Raw genomic sequence first — 20,090 nt, forward strand, 5'->3', positions numbered from 1 at the left:
CTGTCCCACCCCCACCCACCCCCCTGCTCCTTCTCCAGAGGACCTTAGGTCCTCAAGTCCCTGAGCGGTGGCAGCGGCGACTGCGGGTGCATCGTTTCCGCGCCCAGGTAAGAGAGCCGTTCCCCACCTCTGATTCAGTATAAACGTGCCTCTCCCTTCTCCTGCCTCGCCCACCGCGTGGAGGGAGGAGAAGGAGCCCAGGGAAGGAACGGGGATGGGAAGGGATTTGTCTCATCCCGTGTCCTGGGAGCAGGCACAGGTTGGTGGAGCTGTCTCCCACCTGGCGGCAGCTTCAGGCCCAGCCTCTCTAGGTGTAACTCCTACGCAGCAGGGGACCAGGGCTGTACCTGGGCTCTGGATTTGGAGAAGGGTGTGTGACCTTGGTAGGTACCACTTTGAAGCGCCCGGAAACTTACATCGGGTTAGGATACTTGTCTTTAAAGCTAATATTACCTGAGCTGGGGAAAGCTAGAGAATGAATTATACTGGGCTAAAAGAGAATTTCGAAGTAGAGGTTTTTTGTTTAGGTTTTCTTTTGTTTTTGGTCCATCGAACTGCAGAGAACTGCACACTGACGGATGAGTAAGTTAAAGAAACCTTGTCAATTCGAAATCATTTTCCCTGTAATTGTCCCAGACACAGCTGGAAGAGAAAGATTGACGAATGTTTATAGTTTTAGGAAAATGAAAAATTAATGTCTGGTCTCGATGGAGGGCGGGATACGAAAAAATGAGTCTGGATGAGCTTGAACGTCTAAGAGATGGGAGTGGGAGGCAGCATCTACAGTCCACCAGTTCTTTTCTTTTTCTTCTTAAAAGGCGTTTTGGGGGCTGCAGTGTTGGGTGTCTTCCTTCCCCAACTTTGTCTCTTGTTTAAGGATGAAAATTTAAAGAAAGAGTGTTTGATAGGAGCCGGGAGTGGGGATGTATGTTTGGGTGTGTGTAGGGAGGAGGGGATAGTAAAATGGATGGGGTCAGAAAAAAACATCCTTGAAAACTGGAAATGGATGTTATACTGCCTGGCATCAGGGTTTGGGGATTTTGTCAGAAAATTAAAAAGCTTTCATTAGCTACAAGCCTGTTTGTAACAGTTGCTGGGTGCCATCAGCTGGAAGCCCTTAGCATAATGATTCCAGGACATAGACCCTTTATTACTGACTCAGTGTGAAGGGTTTTTGTTTAAAAGCATGCACAGGTGTATGGTGGTACACACCACAAACACACACACATAAACACATTCGCACGTATAATATATACCTAATTTTGCAAAAGAGAGTAGTACTTAAAAGATGAGTCTTAAAATATTTTTCCTTGAAGGTTTGGGGATTATGGTGTGAATCAAATTTGTACTGCAGAACAAATAAATATATGTTGTTGGGTGGTATATAAGTTTGGATGTGAAGCAAAGGGATTAATGAATATCGGTAAGGTATTAAATGTCAAAAATATGATTTATTTTGAAATGATTGGTCTGGGAGAGAAAATGACTGCTAACTGAAATTGAGGTTTGTAGCCGCAGTGAGGCGATGGAGAACAAAGCCTTTTATGTGAGCCATGTTATGCAAAATGCCCCATGCTTGAGCGGCAGGTACCAGCCCAGTATAACGCATGGCTCTGTAACCCTGTCATTTCACTGTGGGCAATTATAATTTTTTTGGCAATGAAAATAGATTAAATAAATAAAAGCTCTTTAAAATGCCCAAGAGGAAGATTATAGCCTTTCACTTGAATGTGACACAAAACACCCATTTAGCTGGTCAATTGCTATGTATTTTGGTATAAATCTTTATGACTCTGTAAAAATATCATGGGCGTTTCAATCACCCCCTCTTCATGCACAGAAACATTTCCTTCCCAAGAAAAGATGAAATGCATTTTTCTCTTTTCAATAAAAAGTATTGTTATGTGTGTGTATTTTAAGGTTGATTTCCTGATAAATTTATCTGATTATCATAGTTTTATATCTGGAATCCACAATTTGCATTGAGCAGAGCTATTGTGCCATTAGGATCAGTGGTACGTGCTGTTTGCCTGTACTTTATTTAATTTCAATTTTTAGTATTTCATGATATGCTACAGTATTATTTAATTTCCTAAAGGTTTTTTTTCCCCATAAGCAGAAAATTGCTTAACATACATCTGTAGATCTGAGCAATTAAAAATTGAGCTTCTTTTAAAAAAATTTTTATACATGAATGTCCATTTTCTCTGTTTTTCTCCTTTTCCCTCACCTCTATCAAATAACCTGTTTATTGTGACTCTATCTATGCTCCTTTAAGCTTCTAGTTCTGTCTAGATTGTCAAGCACAGAGCCAGCTTTCTCAGGAATTTCGAATTTAGGATTTGTTCATTCTCTGTAGCAACTCTCCTAGGATGACGTGTTTACAGCACCTTCTCAGGGAGGAGAAGGAGAAAGAATGTGCTGACAGAGCCTGACCCAGTGAAACTGGCACAGCCATTACCTCATCCTAGTAGCTACTTCAAACTCATTGAGAGAGCAAGCACCCTCTCAGTGGAAACCAAACACCAGCAGCACACCCTCGTAAGGCAGAAGCCTTTCGCTTCCCACAGCAGCCTCTACTCTGTTGCTCTGCTAAGGTTAAAGGGATATTTCCTCTTTTACATATTTCTTTTCAAGGATCTTGAACTTGGTCATAAATATGCTGCCAGAAATGAAACTTGGCACAGCATCCCCTAAACCTGAAAGAATAATTTCATTCCTTTACCACTTTTGGCTTAAAATCAATTTGCAGATTTTCTAAACACATCAGAAGGGAAAAGGAAGAAGAATGCTTATTGGCGTATATTTGCATGTTTTCTTATGATACACATTTTTTGGTAAAATTTTACTAGCATCTAGATAGCAGACTGGATTGCTATGCTTTTGAAAAATGGGGTTGTGCTCTTGGACTTTAAAATGCAATAGTTATAACGTTTGCTTAGATGCACATGACCGTATGTACATCCTTAAAATATTCATTGATGTCCCCATAAGATTGAGCATATGAAACCAACTTGGAGATTTTAGTATTCAAGTTGATCGCTTTGGTTAATGAATTCCTTTCAATGCTTAATTTCCTCTTGACAGATTAAGATAAAGAATCTAAAATAACAGTTACAGTGGATAATAACACTACCCCCAGAACAATGTCATATTCCTTAATCCTAAAAGCAGTCATTTAGGTAAGTTATTAGTAATGCATTAGTGAATGTTACTAAAGATAATATTCTGAAACAATTATAAACTCTTATGTCTCTGGTATATCAGGTAAAGATGCTATTAAGCTCTTTGAGTCATGTCTGATTCTCTCTGATATGTCTGTTCTTTTGTACTTCAGTTCTTTCTACGCCTTTCTTAATTTGATCTACTCAATCTAAACCTTCTTAAGTGTGAGCAGTATTTTGATCATTTCACTGATTTTTTTTCCTCTCCTTTCATTCTGTTCTTTGTAATCTCCTGTTTGAATGTTAGTCTTCTCCAGGCATTTTGTCTTCAATGCTGTTACTCTTATTACAAACAGCCTTTACTCTTCATTTAGGAGAGCATTTATTCCAACTTATTTATTTATTTATTTTGTTAGTTCATTTCAGTTGCTCAGTCGTATCTGACTCTTTGAGAGCCCATGGACCGCAGCACACCAGGCTTCCCTGTCTATCACCAACTCCTGGAGCTTGCTCAGACTCATGTCCATTGAGTCGGTGATGCTATCCAACCATCTCATCTTCTGTTGTCCCCTTCTCCTCCTGTCTTCAATCATTCCCAGCAACAGGATCTTTTCCAGTGAATCAGTTCTTTGAGTCACACGGCCAAAGTATTGGAGTTTCAGCCTCAGCATCAGTTATGTATTTTGTTATGTGTCTATTATATTTCTACTGGATGCAGAATATCTTCCTGGGGACTAAGTGTAGAGACACAAAAAGTACTACAGGGCTCCTGGCTTTAAGAAATCTTCAAATCAAGTTAGAGGGATTTGTTTCTTTTGTAATGGGGAATAACTAAAAAAAATAACATTTAAATGGGCAGTTATTGTATTTCAGATATGGGACACAAGGAGCTGCACATGGGGACAGTATTGTCCCAAACCTCAAAGACAACTGTTTGTGTATCAGTATGTGAATGTCCTAATGTAGACCCTGTATACCTAACCTCCTTTTCTCATATATGTATTCTCTCTCTATAATTATATATAGAAGGAGAAGGAAATGGTAACCTGCTTCAGTATTCTTGCCTGGGAAATCCAATGGACAGAGAATCCTGGAGGGCTACAATCCACTGGGTTGCAAGAGTCAGACCTGACTTACCCACTAAACAACAACATATACGGTTGTATAAATATTTGTATATATATAAACTGGGGCTTCCCTGGTGGCTCAGTGTTAAAAGAATCCGCCTGCCCAATGCAGAAGACACAGGATCGATCCCTGGGTCGGGAAGATCCCCTGGAGAAGGAAATGGCAACCCATTCCAGTATTCTTGCCTGGAGAATTCCATGGACAGAGGAGCCTGTTATGTTAATAGGCATTTTAGAGAAAATAATTAAGCTTCTAAGATCACACAGCTGGACTTCTTTCTTGCTTTCTTTTTTTTCTTCCTTTCCTCTTTACCCATTTTCCTTCCTTCCTTCCTTCTTTTCTTCCTTTGCTCTTTGCTTTCAATTTGTATTGGCCAAAAAACAAAACACCAATTTTTAGAAAATAGAACCTGCCATTTTTATTGTAATGTATTTTCCATTATATCTATATTTCTCATTTAACATACAGTTTTATGCCAACTTCTCAGGGCTTCATCACTGTCTCGGTCCTTCCTTTGATCTTGACTTATATATACTCTGGCCTTGAACAAACTTTTCCTTGTATACCAGCCTTTGATCCTGCTTCCTTTCTCTGGAAAGCATTTCTGAATCAGGAAGAAAAGTTACTGCCTTGCGTCTTCCCATTATTTGTACCCAAGCTGACCCAGATTCCCTTATCTTATAGACAGTTGCTTATCCCAGCTGTGTTCCTACCAGCCTTCTTCAAATGACTTGAAAAAGGTAAAAGTGGTGTAGCCGTACAACCTACTGCTTTCAAATGAAAATTTTAATTAGCTAACTGTATTTTGTTATTTTATTCACCTGACATCAAGTAAAATGGAAACTGACTAGTAAAGTCATCTGGGCTTTCCTGGTGTCTCAGAATTTGCCTGCCAGTACATGAGATGTAGATTTGATCCCTGAGTCAAGAAGAACCCCAGGAGGAGGAAATGGTAACCCACTCCAGTATTCTTGCCTGAGAGATCCCATGGACGGAGGAGCCTGGTGTGCTACGGTCCATGGGTCGCAAAGAGTCAGACACGACTTAGCGATAGAGCATGCACACGCAGTAAAGTCATTATCTGTCAGGCAGTCCACTGTCTTCATTTTATGCTAGCTAACTATATTGATGTTCCCTTAAGTTGAACTGAATTAATTTAATTTTAAATAAAATATCCCTAGTTACATTGCTGTGTACAGTGTTATCGTTAGCCATCTTGAATCCATCTCTCAGTGATCATAAAATATAGTGCTTGAATGTCCATTAGTATATTTCATTGCTTAACTATCTAGTTCTCCTATATTTAAAGCAAACTTGTAAGTAAATATACAAACTTGTAAGTAAATATACAAACTTGCTCATTTAGTTTGAGATAGAATATTCATACTGATACGAACCTTTTATATTGCATTAAAGTATTAATGGGTTTATTGTTGCCCATGTTGTATTGTTTTAACAGTTGCAACAACACTGTATTATCTTGCTAATGGACAACAGTGAAATTATATAATAAAATGGTATGAGAAAATGTTTCCTAGTTTTATTGACTAGGAAGCATCACAATTAAATAATTCTCAGCTTTGAAATTGTATTACTTTATTTGGGTATTGTGCCTCTCAAAGTTGTAATTTAGTCTTTCCCTTCAACTGTGTTTTTGAACAAAACAGTATTTTAAACAATAAGCTGCCTGTTTTTCTGGCGTTTATGAGACCACATTCCTTTGGCCCACTTTGAAAACAAAGAACCAAAAAAAAATTTTTAGGATCAGTAGTGCATTCTTTTTATGTTACTGTCATCTAGTATAGCTAGGAAAAGATCTGATTCTGTAATTTACTACACATACTTATTGTATCATTTGAATGAAGATTGCAATCTGTTGCATACAAGTCTTTGCTATATGGAGTCATAATACCTGTAACAACCTATTAGTCCACGAAATTTGTTCACTTTGTGTTTTCCAAAGTGCTATCATAGTGATATTTGTTTGTGTATGTAATAATCACAGAATTGTTGTTGTTCAGTTACTAAGTCATGTCCAACTCTTTGCAACCATGGACTACAGCATGCCAGGCTTCCCTGTCCTTCACTATCTCCTGGAGTTTGCTCAAACTCATGTCCACTGAGTTGGTGATGCCATCCAACCATCCCATCCTCTGTCGCCCCCTTCTCCTTCTGCTCTCAATCTTTCCTAGCATCAGGGTCTTTTCCAATGAGTTGGCTGTTCTCATCAGGTAGCCAAAGTATTGGAGCTTCAGCTTCAGCATCAGTCCTTCCAATGACTATTTAGGACTGTTTTCCTTTAGGACTGACTGATTTGATCTCCTTGCAAACCAAGGGGCTCTCAAGAGTCTTCTCCAGCAGCACAGTTTGAAAGCATTAGCCTTCTTTATGGTCCAAATTTGACATTTGTATATGACTACTGGAAAAACCATAGCTTTGACTATATGGACCTCTGTCATGAAAGTGATATCTCTGCTTTTTAATACACTGTCTAGGTTTGTCATAGCTTTCCTTCCAAGGAGCAAGTGTCTTTTAATTTAATGGCTATAGTCACCATCTGCAGTGATTTTTGGAGCCCAAGAAAATAAACTCTGTCACTGCTTCCACTTTTTCCCCCTCTGTTTGCCATGAGCTGATGGGATTGGATGCCTAATCTTATTTTTTGAATGTTGAGTTTAAACCAGATTTTTCACTGTCCTCTTTTCACCCTCATTAAGAAACTCTTTAGTTTGTTTTCTGCCATTGGAGTGGTATCATCTGCATGTCTGATATTTCTCTGGGAAATCTTGATTCATCCAGCCTGGCATTTCACATGAAGCACTTTGTATATTGTCACCCTGCTTATTTAACTTATACCCAGAATACATCATGAGAAACGCTGGGCTGGAAGAAGCACAAGCTGGAATCAAGATTGCAGGGAGAAATATCAATAACCTCAGATATACAGATGATACCACCCTTATGGCAGAAAGTGAAGAACTAAAGAGCCTCTTGATGAAAGTGAAAGAGGAGAGTGAAAAAGTTGGCTTAAAGCTTAACATTCAGAAAACTAAGATCATGGCATCTGGTCCCATCACTTTATGGCAAATAGATGGGGAAACAGTGGCTGACTTTATTTTTCTGGGCTCCAAAATCACTGCAGATGGTGATTACAGCCATGAAATTAAAAGAGGCTTACTCCTTGGAAGGAAAGTTGTGACCAACCTAGACAGCATATTACAAAGCAGAGACATTACTTTGTCAACAAAGGTATGCCTAGTCAAGGCTATGGTTTTTCCAGTAGTCATGTATGGATGTGAGAGTTGGACTATAAAAAAAGCTGAACGCAGAAGAATTGATGCTTTTGAACTGTGGTGTTGGAGAAGACTCTTGAGAGTCCCTTGGACTGCAAGGAGATCCAACCAGTCCATCCTAAAGGAGATCAGTCCTGGGTGTTCATTGGAAGGACTGATGTTGAAGCTGAAACTCCAATATTTTGACCACCTGATGCAAAGAGCTAACTCATTTGAAAAGACCCTGATGTTGGGAAAGATTGAAGGCAGGAGGAGAAGGGAACGACAGAGGATGAGATGGTTGGATGGCATGACCAACTCAATGGACATGAGTTTGGGTGGACTCCAGGAGTTGGTGATGGACAGGGAGGCCTGGCATGCTGCAGTTCATGGGGTTGCAAAGAGTCGGATACAACTGAGCGACTGAACTGACTGACTGACTGAGTCTGCATAGAAGTTAAATAAGCAAACAATATATAGCCTTGATGTACTCCTTTCCCAATTTAGAACCAGTTCATTGTCCCAGGTCCAGTTTTAACTGTTGCTTCTTGACCTGCATACAGGTTTCTCAGGAGACAGGTAAGGCGGTCTGGTATTCCCATCTCTTTAAGAATTTTCCACAGTTTGTTGTGTCCACACAGTCAAAGGCTTTCAAGTAATCAATGAAGCAGAAGTAAATGTTTTTCTGGGATTCTCTTGCTTTTTCTATGATCCAAAGGATGTTTGCAATTTGATCTCTGGTTCCTCTGCCTTTTCTAAATCCAGCTTGTACATTTGGAAGTTCTCAGTTCATGTACTGCTGTTAGCCTTGTATTAGTATTTATATATACCATTTTTTCTTAATGAGATAAATTGTTATACAGTTGATTTATAAAAAATTGAAAATTATACTTTGATGTTCACATGAGAATATTGATTTTAAATACACTTTTATAGGAAAAACAATGCTATATGTTTTCATTCATAAAATCAAATTAACCAATTTCAAATAATTACTATATTTTTGTTTTGAGAAATATGATCCAAATTCCATTGTCCATTATTGAATTGAAATGATAAAGCTAAATCTGGTGCTCAATATCAAAGCATCTCCATGTTGATCAAGTGTCCTAAATTGAAATACTAGTCACTTAAATTTATCTTTTAGGAAGTGCATATGACATTGCTATTGCATGTAAAATGCAGATTTTCTTCTTTTTAAAGAGGAGAAACCAGTATTGATGAAACTTTAGAAATTTTACTTCTGAGAAAGCACCAAGCATCCTACTGGAAGCTATGTCTCTTATGAAACCACGAAGTGGGTATGATCTAGGGTTTATTTAAATGGGTTTGGCCATTGCATCTCAAACTAAAGCTTGCCTCATTCATGATTGTATGATGTAAACTATTATAGACTATTAATTGGTCTTTGGTGAAATTGACATTTTGTGGATTTTTTAAAAGTGCTTATCACTTTTAGACTCAGTCATAAGTTCCATGATTACGGGGTGTGGTTTTACTTTATTTTGAGTAGAACCATATTAAATGAAGGTGGTCCATATAAAAATTGTAAGTTATTAAACTTTATACAATCTAGGACAGTCTCACTGCCCCATTTCAGCCCTTTCTGAGAGACCTCCATCAGGTTTTGGGAGAAGAATCCTAATTTTTCTATTAAAAAATTGATATTGATTTCTATTAAAAAACTGATATTGAGCAAACCTATTTTTAATGAAATCCTTTCCTTTTGCTTAATATGTTTATAGTCTATATACAGAGTGACTTTTTGTAACTCTATTAATTAGTGTCTTAGAAGGATTCTGTGCTTGTACAAATGGAAACATAAAGTGTATTTTTCTGTGCCTCTGCCCTGTGGCAGAAGGGACATCAGTTCTTAAGACTTGCGAAGTACGTATAAGTTAGGAGCAAATGGTGTGAACCTCTGATGTGCGTGTAAGGAAACTGGGACAGGGAGTGGTTAAATGACTTTCCTGAGATTCTGAGTGGTGGAACCAGGCCTAAAATTGTTATTCAGGTCAGACTCAGCTCTTGGTAAGGAGTTGCCCATGAAGAACCATCTCACTCTGACTCTTCTTCCAATTTAGTTTATATTCCTGTTCTCTGACCTAAGGGTGGGGTGATCTGCCTGTCATACCTCCCCTACTTTGTGACTCAACTGTGACTTTCACATGAATATAAAAGAAGGAGAGACTCAGCATTTTAAGGCCATTCCAATGAGCTCCGTGCCAGCTCCACTACTGAACGTGGTGAGACTAAACCTGGTCCAGGAAACACTGACCAGGCTGCTGCTCCAGGTTCATTCCTGTGGTTTGGATCTCTTAGGACAGACATTTAAACTCTCTGGGGATGTGTGCCCAGCTTTTCTCTGAACTTGAACTATCCATACTGATGCCTCCAGATTGATTGAGTTTGTGTTTAAACCTGACTCTGTGTACAGAGAAATCCAACAAAAATAGCCAGGTGGAAGCTTCTTTTTGACCTATAGCACTATGAAATTTTCTCAGAAATAGCTTTCCTTTTGTGTCTCCCCAGCTTTAACATTTTTAGCTAAAAGGAAGTGAGCTAGAAAGGCTGTGGCCTCTATGTCTGTGTCTGTTTCCCTCTTAACTTTCCTACTCTTGTATGTTGTGCTCTTTCTCTGCCTCTAGTGCTCCATGCCTCTTGTTTCTTTGCCTCATCCAAGGAGACAGCAAATTAAATAAGAATTAGGTATTTCCATCATTACTGTGTTCAGTGGAGCTTCACCTGTACCCACACTGCTTAGGCATCATAAGAGTCTTAAGTTGACAAATATTTGAAAAGCATGATGGGCAAATTGGAGGAAAGAAATTGAGCAGAAACCATGCTTAAATATTTAAAGAGAAATATATTCCTAGTCAGTGAAAACTGAAACTATACCACTATTTAGGGAGTGAAGGAATTCTAATGTCCTCTTTCTGTTAGAGAATGTTATATAGTATGTCCTAATTCTCTAAATGGACATATTTAATCATTAATCAAAATTGGAGTTACTGTTTTATCATTGAATGGATGGAACAAAATTCCTTAAAACGTTTTCCATGACCATTTGAGATAGAATGGGCTGTGCATATTAGCTTCTCCTGAATATCTTTATTTTGAGCCATAATCTAGAAAAAAAACCATCTTATTTGCACATAAGTAATCCATACCTAAACCCACTCCAGTTTTCTTGCCTGGAGAGTCCCAGGGATGGGGGAGCCTGATGGGCTGCCATCTGTGGGGCTGCACAGAGTCGGACACGACTGAAGCGACTTAGCAGCAGCAGCAGCAGCAGCAATCCATACCTATGAAAGCAAATCTTTTGAAATAAGATATTCTGTCCTCTTCTTCTTAGATGTGATTTACTGAATTTGACCAGTCTGAAAATCCAAATGATCCATAAAGAGTTAAAATAATATCATAGTAAATGATGTTCTTGGGAATAATTCATTTTTAACTTTTGTATTATGAATAATCTATACATGCTATTTTACAGGCAACACATATTTGTAAACTTCCTCATGCAAAATTAGTATGTGTAACAGGGATATTATTAATCACTTCACTTGAAAAATTATAGCTTATTATTTTTTAAAATTGCCAAACTCTCTGAAATGTAAAAAATTCTTGTACAGATATTCCTTTATATGAAAAGAAATTTAGTGTTTATCTTGAAGATTTTTTTAGTTCTAAATAGGAGAAAATTTATTAAAAAAATTTCGGAGTCATCAAATTTTAACATTTTTAAACACTACAGGACAAATAGATATTCTCTTTTTCTTCCATTTAAAATATCAGTCTAGTGTGCCCAACGTATTTCAAATATCATGGTTCATAAATCATTTATTTAACAAATGGTTGTTGGATCCCGAACATGCAGCAGGAACTTTTCTGAATATTCAGGATATTGGGACAAACCATACAGATCCCTGCCTTCATGGAGCCTATATTCTAATAGTGGGAGACAGAAATTAACTTGTAAACAAATAAATGATTAAGCATTTCAGACATAAAAAATTATTGGAAGAAGTGGAAAACAAAAACATACGATAGAGCTTGTCTCGGATGGGATGGGCTGCTCTTGGAGACATGAATAATGAAAAGTAGCCAAGCAAACGAATATTTGGGGAAAAAGTTTTTAGGCAGAGGGAACAGAAAAAGCAACGGCATTAAGAGCAGGAAGAAACCTGGCATATTTGAGAAACAAATACAAAGCCAGTGGCAGCAGAGTCTCATGGCCATGGTAGAGGGTAACGGGACAGGAAATCAGAGCAGAAGGCAGATTTCAGGCCTTGTGGGTTCTCTTGACCATGATAAAGGGTTTGACTTTTATTTAACTGACAGTGCATTCTAATTTTTAAGGTAGTAGAAGCAATTCTTTTTGAGACTCTCATAAGAGTTTTCAGAGATTAATTATGTCTTCTAAATCCCTATAGATATATCTGTAACATTCATTGATATCTTAAATAACAAGAGAAAAATAATTTAGAAAATCAGAAATCAATGGTAGAGACAAGATTAGACTTCAGTTGATATAGTCTAATAAAATGGTCTAAACATAGGTATCCTAAACTGTGTCATTTTCTTGAGATACTGGAGTCTTACCTATATAATTAATTTTAACCCTTGCAGCCATTTTGGGTCTGAAATTAAGTTTTTTTTTTTTTTTTTTAAATCTAAATAGAAAATTACAAATCCATGTTTGAGAAAAGTAGTCACAAAAATCATTGCAGTTTCAATATGAGTGTGTTCTTTGACTATTTCCCCAGAGCAGCTTTGGTTATAAACAAATCAGATACCAAGCAACAACCAATATGGTATCAGAATTTATAAATGAATTAAATAACCTAATTACACATATTTTGCTTCTTACAGGTAATGGCCTAAATGCCCTGAAATTCAGTAAGTGAACTAATCCAATTTCGTGATGATCTTGAATCATCTTTGAGATTAGTGTGCCTCTTCATGTATATATTGCTTATGTGAAAATACTTAAATGTGCTTTTCAAATATTTGTAGACCAAGTGTAATGCTCTACTGAACTTAACATTAAATACAGTGTGCCAGACTTTTGATTGATTATACTTTGGCATATTTCAGGGCTGTTTACTTTTTTCCTAGACATTTTTCTCAATAGAAGACAAAGCTATTAAATTTTTTGTTCTTTCATGTAATATTATTTGTAGGACATTTTCAAAAATCACATAATTTAGGAGAAAGTGTTTTTATTTTGCAAAGAAAAATTGAATTATTGTTGTTCTTCAAGCTTCTTTTCTTGATTTCCATTTTGTTTTGTTTCTAGGGTTAATTAATTATGTAATGTAAATTGCTTTAACATGGAGCAGTTAGCTGGAATGATATTTCTATCTCCCAGACTAGCAGTTCCTCAAGTTAAATATTAAACATATTAATAACAAACCAACATATAATTCAAATATATATTAAGCTTTAAATAGTGTTCTTGGAATCTTATTTAAGCATAATGATAGTGAAGTCGCTTGGTTGTGTCCGACTCTTTTCGACCCCATGGACTGTAGCCAACCAAGCTCCTCCATCCATGGGATTTTCCAGGCAAGAATACTGGAGTGGGTTGCCATTTCCTTCTCCAGGGGATCTTCCCAACCCAGGGATCGAACCCTGGTCTCCCTCATTGTAGGCAGATGCTTTACTGGTCTTTTAATATTGAGATGTCACTAAATATCAAATATAAACTGTTACTTCAAAAAACTAGTGAAAGGCTTTAATAAAGACAAGAAAGTGAGTAATTTTCTTCTATATGTACAACCATGCTTATGCTGTGGAATGTACAGTATACAACATGTTCTCCTCTAGTTTGGACTGTAAAATATACAGCATGTTGTTTTTCTCTAGTTTCCACTCACTAGAGACATAAGACATAAAACTAATATCAAAAAGAATATAATGCACACTAAGATAAATGATAAAGAACAGCGTGTCTCGTAAGTGCTATGCAAATTTAGAGGAGAGAAATAGACCACCATGTGCAGAAGCTAAAGATTTTATGTGGGAAGTGACAGTGCAGCGTGGGGCTGCATATGTGGCTGGGTTTAGAAAACACCCAGGTAGGATAATAGCAGAAGCAAAGACACTGAGGTGACAAAGAGCACAGTAAACAATATTGTCTGTGATGGGAGATTTCTTTGGGGAAAGAATAGAATGGGTAAGTGGTCTTGGATGTGTAGAGGTCCTTAAATTCTAGGCTTTACTGGGATTTTGGTATTACCATAAGGCCTTTGGAATCAGTGAAGAATTTTGACCTAGGGAGCAAAGTGAGGAATGCAACCTTTTAAGATTAGCAAGGTGAATTTGAGAGGACTTAATAGTAGGCCGAGAATTTTTACATATGGTGTGGCATAGGTACACCAACCTGTTTAGAGGGAGAGACTAAGGCGTGATTCTGTACTAATTTCATTGTTAGTGAAATATACAAAGTATTTCGAACATTAGCAAGACGGTCAGGTTAAAGAGTATTAACTTAGTCATAGTAAAAAGATGGGCTCATATTTTCCTAAAGCAAATACAATTTGAATTTCTCATGCTAAAAAAACCACATTTTATTGTATATATTAGATTTAAATGGAGACAGTCTGTAAAGAAGGATGTAAATGGAGCACACGTATTTAACCTTGATAATATCCATTATTTTAAATGACCATTTCAAGGTGAAAATTACTTTTCAGTACTCTGTGGGGTATATTTTTCATATTATAAAGCACATCAAAAACATGAGCAAGAATACTGGAGTGGGTGGCCATTCTCCTCCTCTAGGGGATCTTCCCGACCCAAGGATTGAACACGCATCTGCTGTGTCTCCTGCAATGCAGGATTATTCATCCACCGAGTCATCAGGGAAGCCCTTAAGAACAACCACTGTAGATTTTGTAACAAACAGAATAACCATATCTTTATATCTTGTGATAAAGTATAGCTTATTGTGTGATAACTCTTAATAAATTGATTCAGAAAGCTTTTTCTGGAAAGAGCATGAGGAAAAGAAATTGAACAGTGATAGTTGCCTTTCCCAAGTTATGCTGCTGCTCAGAGATTCTTAGACCTGCATAGAAGGTTATGTATGTGGAGAATCTGTTCCTACCAGTGAGCTGAGGAGCCCTAGTTTAGGCTAAGGCATGTGTGGAAAATGCTGCTGAAAAAACTGCTGTTGACTTAGACTGGCAGGCCATTTCTGAACTCAGGTCAAAGTCCCTCCAGAAGGAGTGAAAACTAACTTTTCAATGGCACAGTTCTCTGGTGGTCAAATTTACTATTGTATACCATCATAAAATCTAGGTGTACATGTATCCGCAGCACAGGATGTAGTTAAGATACAAACACTTCACATTTGGAAAAACTGTGTTATACAGTTAGTTGTAATATAACCTAATAATAGAATAAAAATGGACCCCAAATTGGAAAAATCTGTACAACTCTAATAACAATTTCATTTCGTTTTACACTTAAATATTAATTTACTGACTTTTATTTTGTTACCACTGAAGTTAATAAAATTGAAAAGTTAAACATTTGAAAGTGTACAGAGACATAAAGATGACTCATCACTGAAGGTCTGTAAACGTTTCTTCTCCATTTCTGAGGTTAGAAAGAATAGAAGAGAGAACAGAGAGGGGAAGTATCTGTTGGGTACTTGTGTAACTCCAGGCTTTACTTTGCATTGTTATTTCTCAGAGCCCACATTGATGCTTTGTTTTGTTTGTCATTTAGGAGACTACGAACACTTAATTACTTAGTTTCACAGCTACTTGTGATTGCTAAGGTCCACATTTATTAGTACTTACAGTCCTTTGTGAACTGATAGTCCTTTGAGGGCTTCCCCTGATGGCTCAGCGGGTAAAAACAATCCGCCTGTAATTCAGGAGGCACAGGGAGCATGAGTTCAGTCCCTGGGTCGGGAAGATCTTCTGGAAAAGGAAATGACAGTCCACTCTAGTATTCTTGCCTGGGAAATCTCATAGACAGAGGAGCCTGGTGGGCTACAGTCCATGGGGTTGCAAAGAGTCAGACATGACTTAGCAATTAAACAACAACAAAAACAATGAGAATGAGTGATGCAAATAATCAGAGCTGTTGGAAAGATGAGACTAAGACAATGCTTTAGGAAAAGATGGATATAACTCTACATACTTGGCAGATGTTTGCCCTTCTCAGCCAGTGTGGATTTTAAAAGGAAAGAACAATGGCTTTTGAAAAAATTATTTTACAATAGAAAGGCAAAAAGCATTTTATTCACTAATATATATGATACTGTGCTTTATTTCTTGTATATTAAGTTTAAAAATAATCCATCAGACTTATTGTGGAGAAAACATTTCTCCTAAATCCTTTAAATTTCTTCTTAGTGCTAGATGATCTTCATATATCCATTTAAATTCTCTGAGAATGTGTTCTACTTCAAATGTAAGTCCTTTGGAGGACATGATGCTTTGGAAAGGAAGGGAAGAAGAGGGCAGAATGCCCAAAGGATTTGTTGTACCATTTTTCAAAGCAGAGGCCAGCTGTTTGGGAACTAGAATTAAAATGTAAATTATCAAAGGGGAATAATGAGAGCCATTCTTTTCAGACAATGTCCAATGCAATCACAGTGAGAAAAGGGTTCAGGGAGATTTTCTACTATGCACAAGTCACAAATGAATTGAAAGGCTAGGAGGGAAGTGATTTACAAGGAACTAAGTGGACACAACCCACAGATTGTCTAGGACTCTGGGTAGTTGAATTAATTGAGGAACAGTACTTCAATTCTGCTGGGACTGAATCCAAATTACAAGATAACGGTGCACAGAACTGAGGAAGTCACTGCATTAGTACCATAGCAGGACTGTAAATTTAACTATAGTGCTGGCATGAGTTGCATTTCATGTGGTTTTATGAATCAAAATAGAGGTCTTTGAATACAAGGCAGTGCCACATGGGAACAAAATAGGAAGATTATGCACGAGCTTGGTCAAAATTTTTTGTGTTCACAGTAGAACAAAAATCTAGGAGAGCTTTCAAATCCAAGGATTTTCACAGATAAATTAGTTTTTATTTGTATTATTATACAAATTTAAGTACTTTGAGAATAAGTCCAAAGGGCTACACATAACTCTTGTAGGTATATGTTCATTTGAACTTGGTCTAATCCTAGTATTTGGTGTCAATCAGACATCAAAGATCTGTAATGAAGAAAACAACTATCAGTGAGGAAGGAAAACTATAAATATATTGATTGAGTTTTGTACAAACTATGGAAGTGAAGGAATAAAAGAACTTTTTAAAAGTTTGGGGCTTGGGGGGTCATACACATTTTTATAAAACATTCATCCATGATTTTGCCTTTTATATGACAATAAGGTTTATATAAGCTAATGAATAATTTCTGTACTATTGAAATAGCTAAGGACTAGGTCTCAGTTAGTGCTTGAAATAATAAGAGGCTTGATTAGCCAATAAATGTTTAAAATTATGGCCTCTTCCTCCTCCCCCCACTGTCACCTAAACACACACACACACACACAATATCTTATTTGGTTTGGATCCATTACTATTACTGGTCAATTGGTTCCATTTTTAAAGCTTAGCAAACACCTGTATTCTGCCAACCCTCTATTTTGTATCTCCAGTTTGGGGCTTCTTTCTGAGAGTCGGACTCCTATACCGCACTGCCTGCTGAGTGGCTCCACTTAGCATTCTGTAGGCACCTGAAACTCATTATGTTCGTAATGAAACTTATTTCAACATTCATCCTAGATTCTTTTTACAGTCTCTATTTTAGGTAATGGAACTATTCCAAGTCAGAAACCAAAAGTTATCCTAGACTCCTAATGTATTTCCTAAATATTAATTTCTTTCAAATTTTTCTTTTTGTCTCTACTCTCACTGAATTGATTGTCCATTTAGTTTATTGATTTTCTTGCCTCCAACCTTTTCACATTATATTCAGTCTTTAGAAGAATGAAAGTGATTTTTTTTAAACTGTTTATCTAGCCAGATCACTCTTCTGTTTAAAATCCTCCCTTCAGTGTATTTTTAACATAACTGTAAAGCTATGCAAATCTATAAGCATGATATCTTTTCCATCTATTTTCAGCCACCGCCTGCATTTTGGCCTCTCTCAGAACTGCCAAACTTACTATAGGTCTCCCCACAAACTACTTGCTCTAGTCTTTCCATTATGCCCGCCCCCGCCCCGCTGGCCCCGTGGCTATTTGTTTTCCAGACTTCCCAGGTGGTTCAGTGCAAAGAATCCTCCTGAAAATGACGGAAACCCACCACAGTATTCTTGCCTGGGAAATCCCATGGACAGAGGAACCTGGCAGGCTATAGTCCACAGGGTCGCAAAAGAGTCAGACATGACTTAGTGACTAAACAGCAATTGCTTTTATCTTGCAAAACCAGATCAGCTTTTGTATTTCTCTCCTGCTGGATATTTATGCTTCTTGAGGAAAGGAACCGTCGTATTCGTTATCATAAATTCAATACCTAGCAGAGGGCCTGGCATACACTATACACTTGATAATTATTTGTTGAACTGAATAATGCTGGTTTATGATTCTGTTTACCTTTTGCTATTGATTGCTTTGATTAAATGGATGCTTGTCTGCAACACTGAGTTTCCATCCATGGAGTTAACTTTGGTCAAATACTTAAGTATACCAAGTATTTTCCTCATTAATTTACGCTCTTAATCTCTTCTCCATCCACTCAAAGAGCAGTTACTTCATGTTTACACCCAAATCTGAGTAAAATGAAGGCTTCTTCACCTTAGATTATTGCTTTCTTAGTGGGTTCTTGTGAAAGTTCACCGTGATGGAGAACTTACTTGGCAATGATATCAGCATTTCATAAGGTGAAGAAGGACACTAGTGTGCTTGAAGTCTATATTGTTTTGCTTTGTTGTTGTTGCCCAGTTGCTCACTCATGTCCAACTCTTTGCGGCCCCGTGGACTACACAGGCCAGGCGTCCCTGTCCTTTACTATCTCCTGGAGTTTGCTCAAACTCATATCCTTTGAGTTGGTGATGCCATCCAATCATCTCATTCTCTGTCTCCCTCTTCTCCTCCTGCCCTCAATAACCAGCATCAGGGCCTTTTCCCGTGAGTCAGCTTTTTGCATCAGGTGGCCAAAGTATTGGAGCTTCAGCATCAGTCCTTCCAATGAATATTCAGGACCGATTTCCTTTAGGATTATCTGGTTTGATCTCCTTACAGTCCAAGGGACTTTCAGGAGTCTTCTCCAGCATCACAATTCGAAAGCATCAGTTCTTCGGCACTTAGCCTTCTTTATGGTCCAGCTCTCATATCCATACATGACTACTGGAAAAAGCATAGCTCTGACTATACGGACTTTTATTGGCAAAAGTGATGTCTGTACTTTTTAATGTGCTGTCTAGGCTTGTCCTGGCTTTTCTTCCAAGAAGCGAGCGTCTTTTAATTTCATGGCTGCAGTCACCATCCACAGTGATTTTGGAGCCCAAGATTATTTTGTTTAGGTTAACTTAATTTAAAGGTAAGCATTGATTTGCCAAGAAGATTAACCATTGAAACCAACAAACTGATTGGAAGTTTGGCATATTTGTCTCAAATCAGTGATGTAAATTAGGACCTCCAACTTTTACTTTTCTTGGAGACTAAAATAGAAATTTGTATGACTTTTCCATCCAATATTTGTTTTTGCTGTAGGATTAATTATGTTATTTAATCTCAGTAAGAAAATTAATAATTTATGCCTAAATAATATACAGTGAACACATGAATACTAATTAGTATATTATAATTAAAAGACTTGAATTACACCTGCATTGCACTGTCAGGTCAAGTGTAAGTATACATTCCAGTTAAATCCAGCCAGTCAATATTATGTATAAGGAGACAGAGCTATTGGTCTAAAATTTGAACTTGAATTGGGTTGCTAATCTGAATTGAAATCTTTGGTAAATTTTTGGTTGCAGTTTAATAAAATTACTTTTAAGTAGTTAGAGGGAAAATGAAAATTAGAGTATAATTTAGATTCCATTACACTGACTTCTCCAGGGGTATGTGAGTTATTTATTTAACCTGGAATTTAATTATAATGACTATTTTCAAACTGAGTCGTCTTTGAGATTGAGACTAGTTTACTATTCAAATATCCATTGAAGAAATGTGAAAAACATTATGTTTCTGCATTAAATTTTTTAAATTGGAGGCAATTTTTAAATAGTGAATTTAAAAATTCTAAAACATTTTATAAAATGCCACACTTCAGAAAATATTTGGTTGTTACATTTTAAAAATCATAAATCAAGGAGCTGTGGGGCTCCTCTTGTGATCCAGTGGTTAAGTGGTTAAGACTTCCTGCCTCTGTTACAGTGGGTGTAGGTTTGATCCCTGGTTGGGGAACTAATATCCCACAGTCCACTCAGCATGGCCAAAATGTTAAAAAAAAAAAAAAAAAAAAAAAAAAAAAAACTATGATGCTGGATGGATTACCAGCATTACTCTGAAGAAGACATGATTTGTCATTTTAGTTTGCA

At 37.2% G+C, this 20,090-nt stretch overlaps 1 protein-coding gene across 4 annotated transcripts in view; it reads left to right on the forward strand.

The window, feature by feature from the left end:
- Positions 1–10: 10 nt before the first annotated feature.
- The window catches only part of MAP2 (microtubule-associated protein 2), a 297,885-nt gene continuing 277,805 nt past the window's right edge, over positions 11–20,090 (forward strand). For all 4 annotated transcript variants that reach the window (XM_010861091.1, XM_010861093.1, XM_010861094.1 and 1 more), the window contains exon 1: positions 11–107. The gene's annotated coding sequence lies outside the window, so the exon portion shown is untranslated. The remainder of the gene's footprint in view (positions 108–20,090) is intronic.

The sequence above is a fragment of the Bison bison genome, unplaced genomic scaffold (assembly GCF_000754665.1).
Source record: "Bison bison bison isolate TAMUID 2011002044 unplaced genomic scaffold, Bison_UMD1.0 scf7180017864471, whole genome shotgun sequence".
Taxonomy (NCBI): domain Eukaryota; kingdom Metazoa; phylum Chordata; class Mammalia; order Artiodactyla; family Bovidae; genus Bison; species Bison bison.